Source organism: Erithacus rubecula, assembly GCF_903797595.1.
Source record: "Erithacus rubecula genome assembly, contig: SUPER_Z_unloc_2, whole genome shotgun sequence".
Classification (NCBI taxonomy): Eukaryota; Metazoa; Chordata; class Aves; order Passeriformes; family Muscicapidae; genus Erithacus; species Erithacus rubecula.
Window position 1 is genome coordinate 2,590,018 of NW_027635860.1, and position 12,277 is coordinate 2,602,294.

At 36.8% G+C, this 12,277-nt stretch overlaps 2 protein-coding genes across 5 annotated transcripts in view; both read left to right on the forward strand.

Annotated features, from left to right (window-relative positions):
• The window catches only part of CDC42SE2 (CDC42 small effector 2), a 77,411-nt gene that overhangs the window by 12,224 nt on the left and 52,910 nt on the right, over nt 1-12,277 (forward strand). For 2 of the 4 annotated variants that reach the window (XM_079331152.1, XM_079331153.1), the window contains exon 3: nt 2,752-2,834. The exons of the other annotated variants lie outside the window; for them this stretch is intronic. The gene's annotated coding sequence lies outside the window, so the exon portion shown is untranslated. The remainder of the gene's footprint in view (nt 1-2,751; nt 2,835-12,277) is intronic. 4 annotated transcript variants of the gene reach the window in all.
• The window catches only part of ROR2 (receptor tyrosine kinase like orphan receptor 2), a 318,074-nt gene that overhangs the window by 11,356 nt on the left and 294,441 nt on the right, over nt 1-12,277 (forward strand). The gene's annotated exons all lie outside the window — the stretch shown is intronic.

The following is a 12,277-nucleotide window of genomic DNA, read 5'->3' on the forward strand; positions in this document are numbered from 1 at the left end:
CAATTCTGTAGATGCTTATGCTTTTGTATCTGTTTCACTAGAATATTGGCATTGAGGTTCTCTTAAATAATTTGTGTCTCTTCAGAGAGTAGAAGCAGTACAGTAGAAGGACAGTATTAATAGATGTTTCACTTTTTAAAGTAAACTGATATCTCATTTACCTTATTGATTCATTTGTTGTCGTCTTTGTTTTCATATCCAGATTTTATAGTGAGCTTTTCATAAAAGGCTAATGCAATTTATAAGCTGGGATGGACTAAGTGAAATAAAAAATCATCTGAGAAGATAATATCAGGATGACAATGAAATCACCTGTTACTGTGGTAACATTAGTGATTTCTTGTAACTGGTTAAATCAGTAATGTAATTATTATTTAGAAATACAGGCTTGAAAACAAGTCTTCAGACAAGCCTACAGCTTCAGATTCTCACACCAATGATACCACTTAGACAAATGCTTGTTATAACTGGCTTTTTTAATGAATGTGATGTGGGCAAGTCTGCAGTAAGCTGTCCAGAATTAATAGAAAACTGGCACAGCTTGATTAGTAGTGTCCCTTAGCAGTACCTGCAAACAACTACTTTTTACACTCTGCTGTCATTTAATAGCCTTTCAAGCCAAAAGTCTACCATTTATAGAAATGATTTTGTTAATTAGATTGTCCATTAGGATGTAGGTTTAGTCTACAGGCTTCATGCATCTGGGATTCTAAGTAGGTGTGACATGATGACTTACAACCACTGGTCCAGATTCTCATTTGTGACTGACTTTTAAAGATAAAGATACAATGAGGGCTTTCATTATTCTGTCCTACTGCTCTTAGAGCAAGGCTGTAGATCTCTAATGTTGAAATTTAGGGAAGTCTTGAAATCTATTTTTCTTTAAGAAAAGAGGTGGAGGAAGACATATGCCTTACGGATTGTAAATCTGTAAATCCTTAAATCTACTGTTACCTTATTTATATAAATATTACTGCATATTTAAATTGTTTTTACAGAATTGGTCTCTACATGATTAGGATGTTGTTTGTGCTATTAATGTGTTCTCTTTGCTAACTTCTCATAATGCAGTTTTTTTCTCAGTACAATTTACTAGTATGAATCTATCTTCACTTTGCTTTCAATTGCATTGCATTTGAGTGAGGAGGTCTGTGTTTAACTGCAGCTAAATCAGTGGTTTCTCTTATTTGTGTATCAGATATTGTTCACAGAGTCTTTGACTAGAAGGTAGCTAACTTTCAATAATAGCTCTGTTACAAAATTGACATCTACTCTAAGTAGACATGCTTGCCTTTCTGGCTTTAAGGATTTTATTTGCTTTCATATTGGACTTTCATAGCTCTTGACATGTAATGCTTTCTGGATGAGTTTACCCCTTTCCTCTTTGCTTCACATTTTTCTTTTAATTTACCATTTTTCTGCATTTATACTCTGTTTTACCTGCTCTTGTCTGCCTTAGCTGTTTGTTTCTAGTCCATAATTTTTTCTGTCAATCTCTTCTGAAAAATGGGTAAAGATAAAAACCACCCTTTTTAAAAATTTTTAAATTTCTTATATCACTCTGAGAAGAAAGAGAGGACTTGGTTCCCTAGTTTGTGAGCATTGAAGGGGTGAGATGTGATAAAAAAGCCCGCAGTAAAAGTCAGCAAGGAAATGCCTTGCCATGTAGGGTGAAGGTTAAAATGTTGGAAATCTCAAGTGTAGTAGGGAGGTGGAGCTTTCTGTCCGGAGGGTTGTTCTGCTTTGGGCTTTTTTTTGTTATTTTAATAAAATTTGCAAAACACTGTCCTATCTAACATAGGAAATGTAGAAAATTTCATTTACTACTGGATTACTTATTTTTATATGTACATTTGAAGTGTGAATTAGATTGTTTGGTATTTTCAGCTTTCCTCACGTTTTCTGTCTGTTTTGAAACCCATTTCTGATAGATCAATGCTGTCATGGCTATGTCATTGCTGGTAGATGCTCTGTCAATACCAGGGTGGTCTGGTTTGTTTGGGTTGGGTTTTTCTGAATAGAGGTTTTTCAGCTCTTAAGTGTTCTGCTGCTACTTCAAGTAGCAGTGCACTTGTCACTCAGAACCAGCTCTTATGAATGTGTTTCCTTTCTGTTATTGCCTGCAGTACTTGTAATCCATCCTTCCTTTTACTGAGAGCTGCTGAACTCGGTAACAGATGTCATGGACATGATTCAATAACAAACTTGTTTGCTAGTTTCAACACTTCATGGCATTTAACTACCAAGTTATACATTTTATTGGGAACTAGTACAAAACAGTTATTCCCTGAACTACCTGGTATTACCAGTACTTTAAAATCTGATTACTAAGAAAGGTTAACTAGCTAATGCTGCAGAAATAGTGTTGGAATATACACACAATTCCCACAGACCCCTGCTATTATAAAAGTCTGACCCTAGCAAAAAAAACTAGCCAAAGCTAAGTAAGTACTTCGTTTAACTATGTCAAACATGTGTATATATATAAAAAAATAATTTATATATTTTTAACAGTGTGCAAACATGCTGGGATATAAGAATTAAGAGGACCTGAGTCACAAGTCAGTATTAGTTTCCTTCAGCACTGCTGTAAACAAGGTAGGCAGTAATCCTTGAAATCATTCACAAGTGGAAGGAGATAGCTCAGTCATTCTGGTGCTTTTCCTTGAACCATGAAGTTACATTGCTTTTCACTGTGAATCTTTTGGATTAGGTGCTGTAACAGATAGTAACTTAATGCTCTTTTTTCAGTTTTTCTTCACTCTTTAGAATTGGGGATATCTTCACTGAATAACTTGCTGCTTAAAGAAAGTAACTGAAGTTGGGAAATTCAGGTAGGTAATACTTTCAGTTTCCTTTTCACTTTAAATGTTGATGAAAATATGTATGACAGATCTATAAATAATTCATTGTGGTACCATCAAAAACCATCAAAGCATGATACAGATTTTAACCTTACTAGGATTGAATGTGGTTTCATGGCATCTCTTGCAAACTCTGAGCAGCCCCTGATAAGTCCAACAGACTTAGGATATTCAAGGATTCTTTGTGCTCATAATAAAAATATACTAGTGTTCATATGTAGCATGAGAGAAGGTCCAGGTACTTTGTAATGCTCAATGAATTCAGCAAACTATTTTTGAAGGTTTTGTCTTGTAGCCTGGTATTCATGGAATGTACAGTCACAAACACTTCAATTTCTTCTCCCAATTTTCTTAGCAAGGAAAATTCTTGATGGATTTGCTAATTACATCTGTTTCACATTTTGCTTCCTTTGTTTCAACTAAGGCTTCTAAATAGATCTCCAATACCTAATTCTTTCGTAAGATGACAAAATTCCTTTGGTGTTTTTTAGTGTAATAACTTTCATGGTTTTAATAATTTAATTTGCAACTCCATATAATACAGTGTTGTTTATTCTAGTTTGCTCTGATTTTGAGGATCCATCCAGCTGCATTTCATGACTTTCTAGTTTTTCCTTTGAGTCCGTATGTTTTGGTATGGCATTAAATAATGTGTAGGAATGGCCAGTGGTTTTAATAATTTGAATTTGCTTCCACCAAAATTCTCAGAGAGCATCTATTCCTGTTTGACTTCAGTCATTGATGATGATTGTAGCACATTTATGTAGGGTTGATTGCTGTTTGATTTCAGTTAAACCCTGAAACTATTGCTGATTTTTATGAGCTCAATTCCACATAGCAATTTTAATTTTAGAAGCTTGTAGTTATCCTTTAATATTTTTCTTTACTGTTTTCATGTTTTACTGTCCAAAAATCCAAATGAACTGTGTGGAAAAGGACTCTGTGGTATATCAGTCCTTTAGGAAATGTAGGTAAAACTATCTAACACATGCTGTTTCCTCAGAAAGAAATTTAACTTGTGGAACACAGGCTTTGTGCAGGCTTTGTTGTCAATTTCTTTTTCAGGAACTAAGTATCTTTCTGTTTACCTTTCTCTGCGCTTTCGATCACAATTCATGTAGAATGTAATTCAAGTAGGAACAAAAATTGATGCTTTACCCTAAAAATACTGTAAATATGCTGAATTTTGTTTAAATACTGGTAAAATTTCATTTTAAAGGTAATTAAATTTAGATTACACTACATTTAAAAATACTAGTTAGTGTTACATTTTCTGTTTTGTTCCGTCTTCCTTCCCTCACGTTCCTTTGACACTCTGAAGTGTTTTCAGTATGACTGATGATACCAGACATGTTTGGGCTTATCCTTCATGTTGTGCACTTCCTCTCCATTATCACCTGATCTTTTTAGGCGTGATTTCACTATTACTTGTAAAATGTTTCTGCCAGAGAGTCTGGGGAAGAAAGTCTGCACAGGAATTTACCCTGGAAAAGCATGTGACAGAAAGGTGATTGTATTATTAGCGTGAGAAGCTGAAGTGCCAGTGACATCCCACACTGGAGCAGGAGCTGCAGTCTGTTACTGACCCTGCAGCTCCTCCTCTGGCCTGCTGCTTACTGCTGGGACTCAGGGGCACCCCCAGGTATTTTGTCTGCCCACCACATGATAAAATGTTTAATTGTAGGATGAGAATGGGCTGTGCAGATGGGGAATCTCCTTCCTTTCAACTGTCAGGAAAGGGGAGAGAGAAAGAAATAGTAGCTCAACCCTGAGGTAATTATTAAATAGTTTTTAGAGCTGCTAGCCCCATAAATATTCACAACCAGAAGAATCTTGTCCTGTGAGGGTGGATGGAAGGGGGAAGAAGGAAGGCATGCAGTTGGGTAGCATGTGTAGGGGTGATAAGGGTGGGTAAAAGACAATGATGATGTCTATTTGAAGAATAAGACTCAGAGGAAAAGAGGAGCAATATTTAAAACCAGAGGGAAGTAAGGGCTGTACTGTAAGCAGCAGCAGGAGGGCACAGGGCTGGATGACAGTTGGTGCAAGAAGGCAAGTGGGGAAGTAACAGAACTTCTGGAGCAGTTGTTCAGTGAATGTTGATCCCCACTGAAGCAGGAGCAGACAGGAAGCAAAGAGAACTCCACAGTGCAAAAATATGTGTATTTCATTCTTGTGCCAGGAACAAGTGAAGTGCAATGGGTGTTCCCAACCTGTTGGCTGCCCTTTCTGTACGAGCTCCAGGAGTGTCTGCAGGAAGCTTCAATCACAGATCAGGAAGTACAGCCTTCCTGACTTGCCTTGCTAATAGCTATGAAGTTGGTGACAGTAAAATCTCCGTAAACACCTTATGAAGTGGCCTATTCTAAATTAAAAAAAAAAAAATCTAATATACTAATATTTTTCTTCATTTATCTTAAGGTTTTGAGGTTCAGAAATTGAAAGAATGTAGGATAGTGATGGACAGTGCTCTAGTGCCATTTCCTGCTGCCTCTTTGCCTAGAACCCTGCAACTTTTCCTTTCCCTGCCTCACTGCAGTTGTGTGGGTGGACTTGCATCTTTGTTCACATACCAGGGTTTTTTGTCACATGACTCTGACCATGTGCTTGGTGGATGTATTTCCAGTCATGTGAAGTAGAAGCATTTAGGCTTTTGGCTCTTTTCATAGTTAGTGTATTCCTCATCTGGCCTCACGATACTCTTAAGCATACCCTTTCCAACTGTTCAGGAAAAGCTCAAAAAAATCTGAAAAAAAACCAAACAAAAAACCTCACAATTAAAAAAGTGTTTTTCCCATTTTTTTCTTTTTCATATTGCTAAATCACTAAAGTTCTAGAATACTGGGGTAAGGGAAAAAAAAAATTCTCTTGTCAAGATAGTGTCAAAACTGTAAATTTCTTAAGTTTGGCAAAGAAGTCTTTGGTCCATTCATGTTGAGCACTAAAAGTTGGTGCAACATTCCTACATTACTCTTTGCATCCAAAAGTCATGCCCTAAAATGTTGGTGGACTGTTCATATGTTATGTGTGCATCTTGATGCCACCATAGAAAAACTACACATCTTCAAAATCTCAATTATGTCTTTCATGTTTCCATGCTTTTACAGTATATGATTTTCAAATTTGGTTGGCTTTTCTGCACAAGATTTTAGTTTCCTGCATAAGGAAATGTTTAGACTTCATCCACCATGCTTTCATTAATTCTTTGCAATTCTAATTTTCAGTTTAATAATTGATTCATTACTTTGGAGCAATGCCATAAAGAGAAATTTTAGTTCATTTATGTAATTGAAATTTAATTCAGTGCTTTTTACTTTAAAGGCAAAGGAGAAAACTCACATGAGATGCTGGATTTCAACATTTTACTTAATGAAGGACTCTGGGTTTTCAGTGTAGCTTAACTACCTCTAATTTCTTCTTTTGTATATCATATTAATCCTGTAGAATAACTAAAGTAACTTGGGTAGAAAACTGTGTTACTCCATTTCAGATGCCCCTTTGTGCAACACATTTCATTACTGCTGACTCTTGTACCATCTGTGTTTGTATCTGATTGTCCTTCACTTCCTCCATTGTTAAACTTGTGGCAAATCACTGGGGTGCAGCTGAGTTACGTGACTGATCCAGCTTCTTACTTAAGTGTTCAGAATTGGTTTAGTATTTCCCTGGAACATTTTATTTGCATTTTGAGGTAGAACATAGCTGATCCAGCTGAACTATATTAATGTGAAAGTCCACAGTCGTTTTGCTCTCACTTTTCACAGTATATGGAACATGAAGCACAAGTTCTCTAAAGCTTTGTGGCATTGGAGACCATAAAACAGAGGAAACCTAGGAATCAAAGTCTGTCAATAAGAGAATTGCAGTCTCAGAAATCAAATTTCATTATACCTGTCTGTATGAGAAGAATAGTAAGCAAAAAGTAGGACAGAAAAGTGTGTAGGGAATACTGGCTGATGTCTAAGTTAGATATTTAAACTATTTGTCCCCCTTTGTGCTGTAATGGGAAAGAAGAGGAAAGCACAAGATTCACAAAGGAATTATGCTGGGAAATACATCTGCATGATGTCCAGTTTCTGTAATTTGAAATACTGAATATACACCTTAGAGATTTTTCATTTTTGGAGTTTTATAATTAAACTTCTTGTTTGCTGTAGCATCCACTTTATATTGCAGATTGACTAGTTCTCCTCTATAAGATTTTTTTTGTCTTTCTGGAAGTTGTATGCTATAATCTTTTCCTTAAATTGGCTAATCTTATGTACAGTGGGAAGTAAGACTTCCTGAAAAACCTGTTTCCTGCCCTCTTACACTGTACTTTGCAATCAAAATTTTTTTTTTTTTAATTTTATACAGGAAAAAAATCTGCCATTTTGTAGTTATGGCACAAATCCCAAGAAGTATAAGAGTGTAATTCTGGCTTTTCCACCTTCAGTAATCACATCTCCACAGAAAATGCCCCACAGTCCATTTAATACTTAATGTTTGAGACAAAGTGCTCTCTGCCGAGAGAATGCTGAGGACAAATGTCCTGGGTGGACTTGAACACTGGCATCCTGTTTCCTGGGAGATCCTGGTCTGAGTGTTAATAGTTCTATCCATGTTTAGTGGCTATTGTCTTCTGTACATCAGATTTGTATGTGCCATGCTGTCCATTTACTAAAGGTGCCAGACAATGTGTTGGTGTTACACAGATTGCTATAGGTATGAATAATTAAGGATTCCTATTTTGCAACATGAAGTTATTTGAAATACTGAAAACCTAGTAAGTTAGGTAGCTCTGAAGCAGAGAAAAGCTCCTCTGAAATCTAAGAGCTGTCTGAAAGTGAACACAAGGAGGGGAGATCTGTTTGTTCCATTAACATACCTAAATGTTCTTGAATTCTGGGTGGAGCTTCTCATCATGCAGCTGTCCATTCTCTTGAAAGGAAAGAATATGAAAGAATATGAATGATCTAGTGGAAAGAAGGAAAGAGCAAGGAATGAACAGACTTGTGCTATTGGGAGAATTTAATTTTCAAGTTCATCTTTGCCACACAAAATAGTCTTGCAGTCTGTCCTTAGCCCAGCAGTTGGTACAGCATGCTTAAGGGCACAGAGTGGACTATATTCTGGCTTTGTTCTTAACATTATGTGCAGCTTACTGTGTACTCCCTTATTAGGAAAAGCATGTTAACCTGTGTCCCTTGAAGTGATGTGTTCCAATATTCACTTGTTCAGAATTTTGGCATATAGATTCAGAATGCTGTCTGGAAAATTTTAGTAACATTTTGCTTTGGACTTGCAGATTTTGCAGACTTCTTGCTTCCTTTTTGTCATTTCTCAGAGACCTAGTTTGCATGTCTACTCATGTCCAGGATAGTTTGGCTTGGCTGTTTGGGTGCTGCCTTATGTCCAGGATACACTGATCCAGTTCCTTGGAATAGCTTCATTCAAATCGTATTAGGCTTACCACGAGACATTACTTAGTTAAGTAATTTTCTTTTTAAAATGCAATGAGTGAGGCAATATCTTGGTGCTCCTGCCCTTTTAGCATGAAGTAGTGGCTATAGATTTTACAAGAATCCAATTTCTTCTTTTGACCAAGGCAATTCAAAAGAAACACATCTTGTCTTTAAGTGTTCCTCTGCATTGAAATGTATATCAGTCTTTAATCCTTCTAGTCTTTCTTCATTCCCAGTTATTAATCTTACCAGGAATGTTTTCTGTTAGTGAGTAAATTGGGGAGGAAGGGTAAGTAGGCCAGTATTTCCATTATTCCTGTTGCATAATAGATCTGCCTCTCTCTGGCTGTATTATGCATGACTGACCTTCCGTTTTGGGCTGGTTTATTAGACTTCATTTCAAGTATTTGTCAACAGTTACTTTGTCAGTCATGTTGGCTCTTAAGTGTGAATCACGTTGAGAGGCTGCACTGTGTTTGTATATCCTGGGCACATTCACTCGTTGGTGCACAGTTGGAAGACCTGTAAGAGTGGATGGCCTCAAGCTGTAACTTCTTTAAATCCCATTGACAGACAGAAGAGGAATGCTGCTTTTGAGTTCTCAGGCAGGAAAATAGTGGGGAGTTTCAGTAGCTTCAGTGGGGTTTTGTTTGCTTTTTAGTTAATATGAGTGAATTAAAAAAATGAGAATGTTAGGCTACCCTAGCTCACTTTTTAAGAGAAGTCTATTCAAGTTAGTGCAAGTATGGTGGGAAAGTTGCTCTTACTGTGCTAAGGAGGAAGTGTGAAGTACCTCCTCTTAAGGAAGACTACGTGGGTGATAGTTACTTGCAAAACTATATATGTGTGTGTATGAATTACCTTAGGCAGAAGAGGGATGAGAGGCACAGGGAGGCATTGTAATTAATTACTGGGAGGCAGGAGTGCCAGAGGAATGGTTTGATTTGTAAAGTAGCAAGCTAAATCTACAGATGAGTAGCACCTGCATCTCAAAAAAATCTGTCAGGCATTGTGTCGAAACTGCTGGTACTTGGCACTTCTGACAATCTAGCAATCTAATTTTCCATCTGAGTTTTGAGATCCTTTTAACATAAGGCCCTAACTTGAGAAGTCACAAGAGACTGCTGTATTGAATGTTTTCTGCCTTTTAATGGACTGTGACTTAACAAGTAAATGAAAAGCCACACAGTGACATGAATCTCTGGTCCCCACTGCTTTTAAAGTGCAGATCCCCAGAGCAGTTTGTATATAGGTGTTACTACTTGATTTATTTGTTGCAATGAAAGCAAATGTATGGAGTTTTGCTGAAATTTCTCGCTGTTAACAGAACTGCTGGAGGAGAAAAAGGCAATTTACTGTCAACATTTTATTTACCTTCAGATAACCCAGACTATAGAATGATTTTGCCAACAAATGCACTCTCATAAATGGCTCCTTTGTTTCTGTACCCTCTTTATTCTGCTCTCCATCTTGCTCCTCCATACCTCCTGCAACTATTTTTGCCTGTGAATATTTAGATATATTTCAGTAAAGGTTTGTATTGTAGTAGGTTATCTGTTGTGCTTTTACTTTCCATTCTTTAGATTTTTTTTGTTTAAAACTAAACAAATCTCCCACCCAGTTATTTTAGATCATGTGTGGACTTCAGACCTGTTTCATGAGTGTAGTTTCTCTCTCTGCTATGCTCTGCCTTGCTTCTCCTCTTCATCTCTTTCCCCCATTAGAACACCGGCCTTTCCTATTACCTCCAGTATAGCACTAACCCTTCCTGTTAGCTTCTGCCTCTCCCTTTCTGCTGCTTGCATCTCAGAATAGCTGTGGTGGTTCTGTTAGTTTGACCCATAATTTGTGGCTGGTGGATTGCTTACATTATTAAATCCTTTGTGGTGGGTAGTGCAGGAGAAAGACTATTTCTGGTTTTTTTAAAGCCTGGGACAAGGTGATAGCTCTGCAAATACTGACTGTAGTGTCATTAGTTGGGAAGGGAGTTGATATGTGATGCAAATTACAGAATGGTTTGGGCTAAAAGGAATCTTGAAGGTAGTATTGGAAACTCATGCATGCTCTTTGTGAACCTATAGATTGGTTTGCTGTGACTAGTAACCCCTTGCAAATAGACACCTAATTCCCCAGTGTCAAGTTTTGTAGCAGAAAAATTTCTGTGTCCCAAAGCAAGCTGTTACAAAAGCATGTGCTTGTTTCAGTCTCTAGAGGTTGATTTACTTTCATTTCCATATGTGTTTATAGAAGTCACGTAGCATTTACTCACCGGAAGCTTTACAATAGAGTAGCACTGCAGCTATTGCTAATTTGGTAGTTCAAGTTGAGCTCAAGTGTGGAAGTGGTTTTTTGTTTGTTTCACTGCCTTTTTTTTTTTTTTTCCAATATAGCTGAGAATCCTCTAGAAGCAAGATTCAAATATATACAGAAATAATAGCTTGTTTTGCAGAAGGTTATGATGTTCTGAGAGTGTGTTTAATAACACAGTTACTAATAACATGCAGCCACAAAAGGAACAAAAGTCCATCACTTGACAAATTAGGACAAGTAGCTTCTCAGAGGAGCTTCTAAAAGACTTTTCACTATCTCATTGTTGTGCTATTATTATTAATGCACTTAAAGAATGCTAAATTTTCGATAAACTGCATTTTCAATATTATAGTAAAATAGGATATTCATCAAGAAGTGAAAAAAATGTATTTCAGACTATTGTTTTCAGAACTTTTGCAAAAGCCTAGGCACTGTGTTTTTTTCCATCAAGATACCAGTATTGTATTAGTCAAAGCCAACAACCACTATGCATTGACTGTTGTTACTGGTGCTACCAGCTCAGTCAAATTTTGCAGCTGTCTGGGATATCAGTATATTACAAAGCAAGTTAAATCAACTTTTTTTTTTCTTTTTTCGGAGATTTGTGTAAATCTCACTGGAGCAGTTGAAATGCTTGAGGTATCTATCTAGCTATATAAGAATATACACACCTACTAGTTACTTTCAGATGTTCAATAATAGATGTACTAGTGAGTTAAAAAGAAGATTCGCTCTTTTAGCATGTCAGCATTATTCACTACATTGCATGTTCAAGAACTGCAGGTATTTCAACATCACTGTTGTTATTCTACTGCTCCTCTCTTACCCCTCTTTATTTTTCTAGTTACTTCTGCATTGTGGGCTGCCTAATGTAAAATACATGTGTTGTTTGTGGTGGTTTTGTTGTTTATTTTTTTTTTTTCTTGGACTCTAGCTGATGTATGTCTTTAACATGGAAATTGAAGTTCTTTCTACTAGTTGTTCTGTCATCCCAGTTACAGAGCTATGCAACAGGAGGGAGAGAGAGAGATGGCAGATAAGTCTAGATGAAAGAGCAGGTGGAATCAAATACTGAAATACACAGTATTCCAAGTAAACAATGGTGCCTGTACCATTTCTTGATCTTTTGTTCTTGCTTTAAATATTTATGATATATTCACATGATGCAAGAAAGCCCACAATTGTAGGTTAAGAAAAAATTAACCTTTTGCTGTACTAGAAATATTTTACTGAGGGCCCTTGAATAATATCAGTTGTATTTTTCAGGATTAGATGCTTTACACAGAACTGAGACAGTTTACAATTAACTGAGCTAATTGTAAATGTGCTGCTTTTTTCAAAATGTGAACTTTTATTTTGTTGAAAGAAGTGAGGTTTGCTCAACTCAGCTTTCTTTGTGCCCTTCAGAATTAATCATGTAGGAACAAAGACCTCAGTAGAACTACCAAGGGGAAACACATGAGGGAAGAGCTAACCTGTTTCTCAAGAAGTTACAGTGAGCTAGGCTGGGCTGTCCTTTGTTAACACAGTTGAAACAGCATGCTTCTGCCTATGGATGGACCTAAGTCACAATTGTCAGATCACGGGACAGGTGCCAGCTTATTGGTTTCAGACTGTATCTGCAGTTATCATCCCCTGACTATTCAGAAGTGCAGTAAG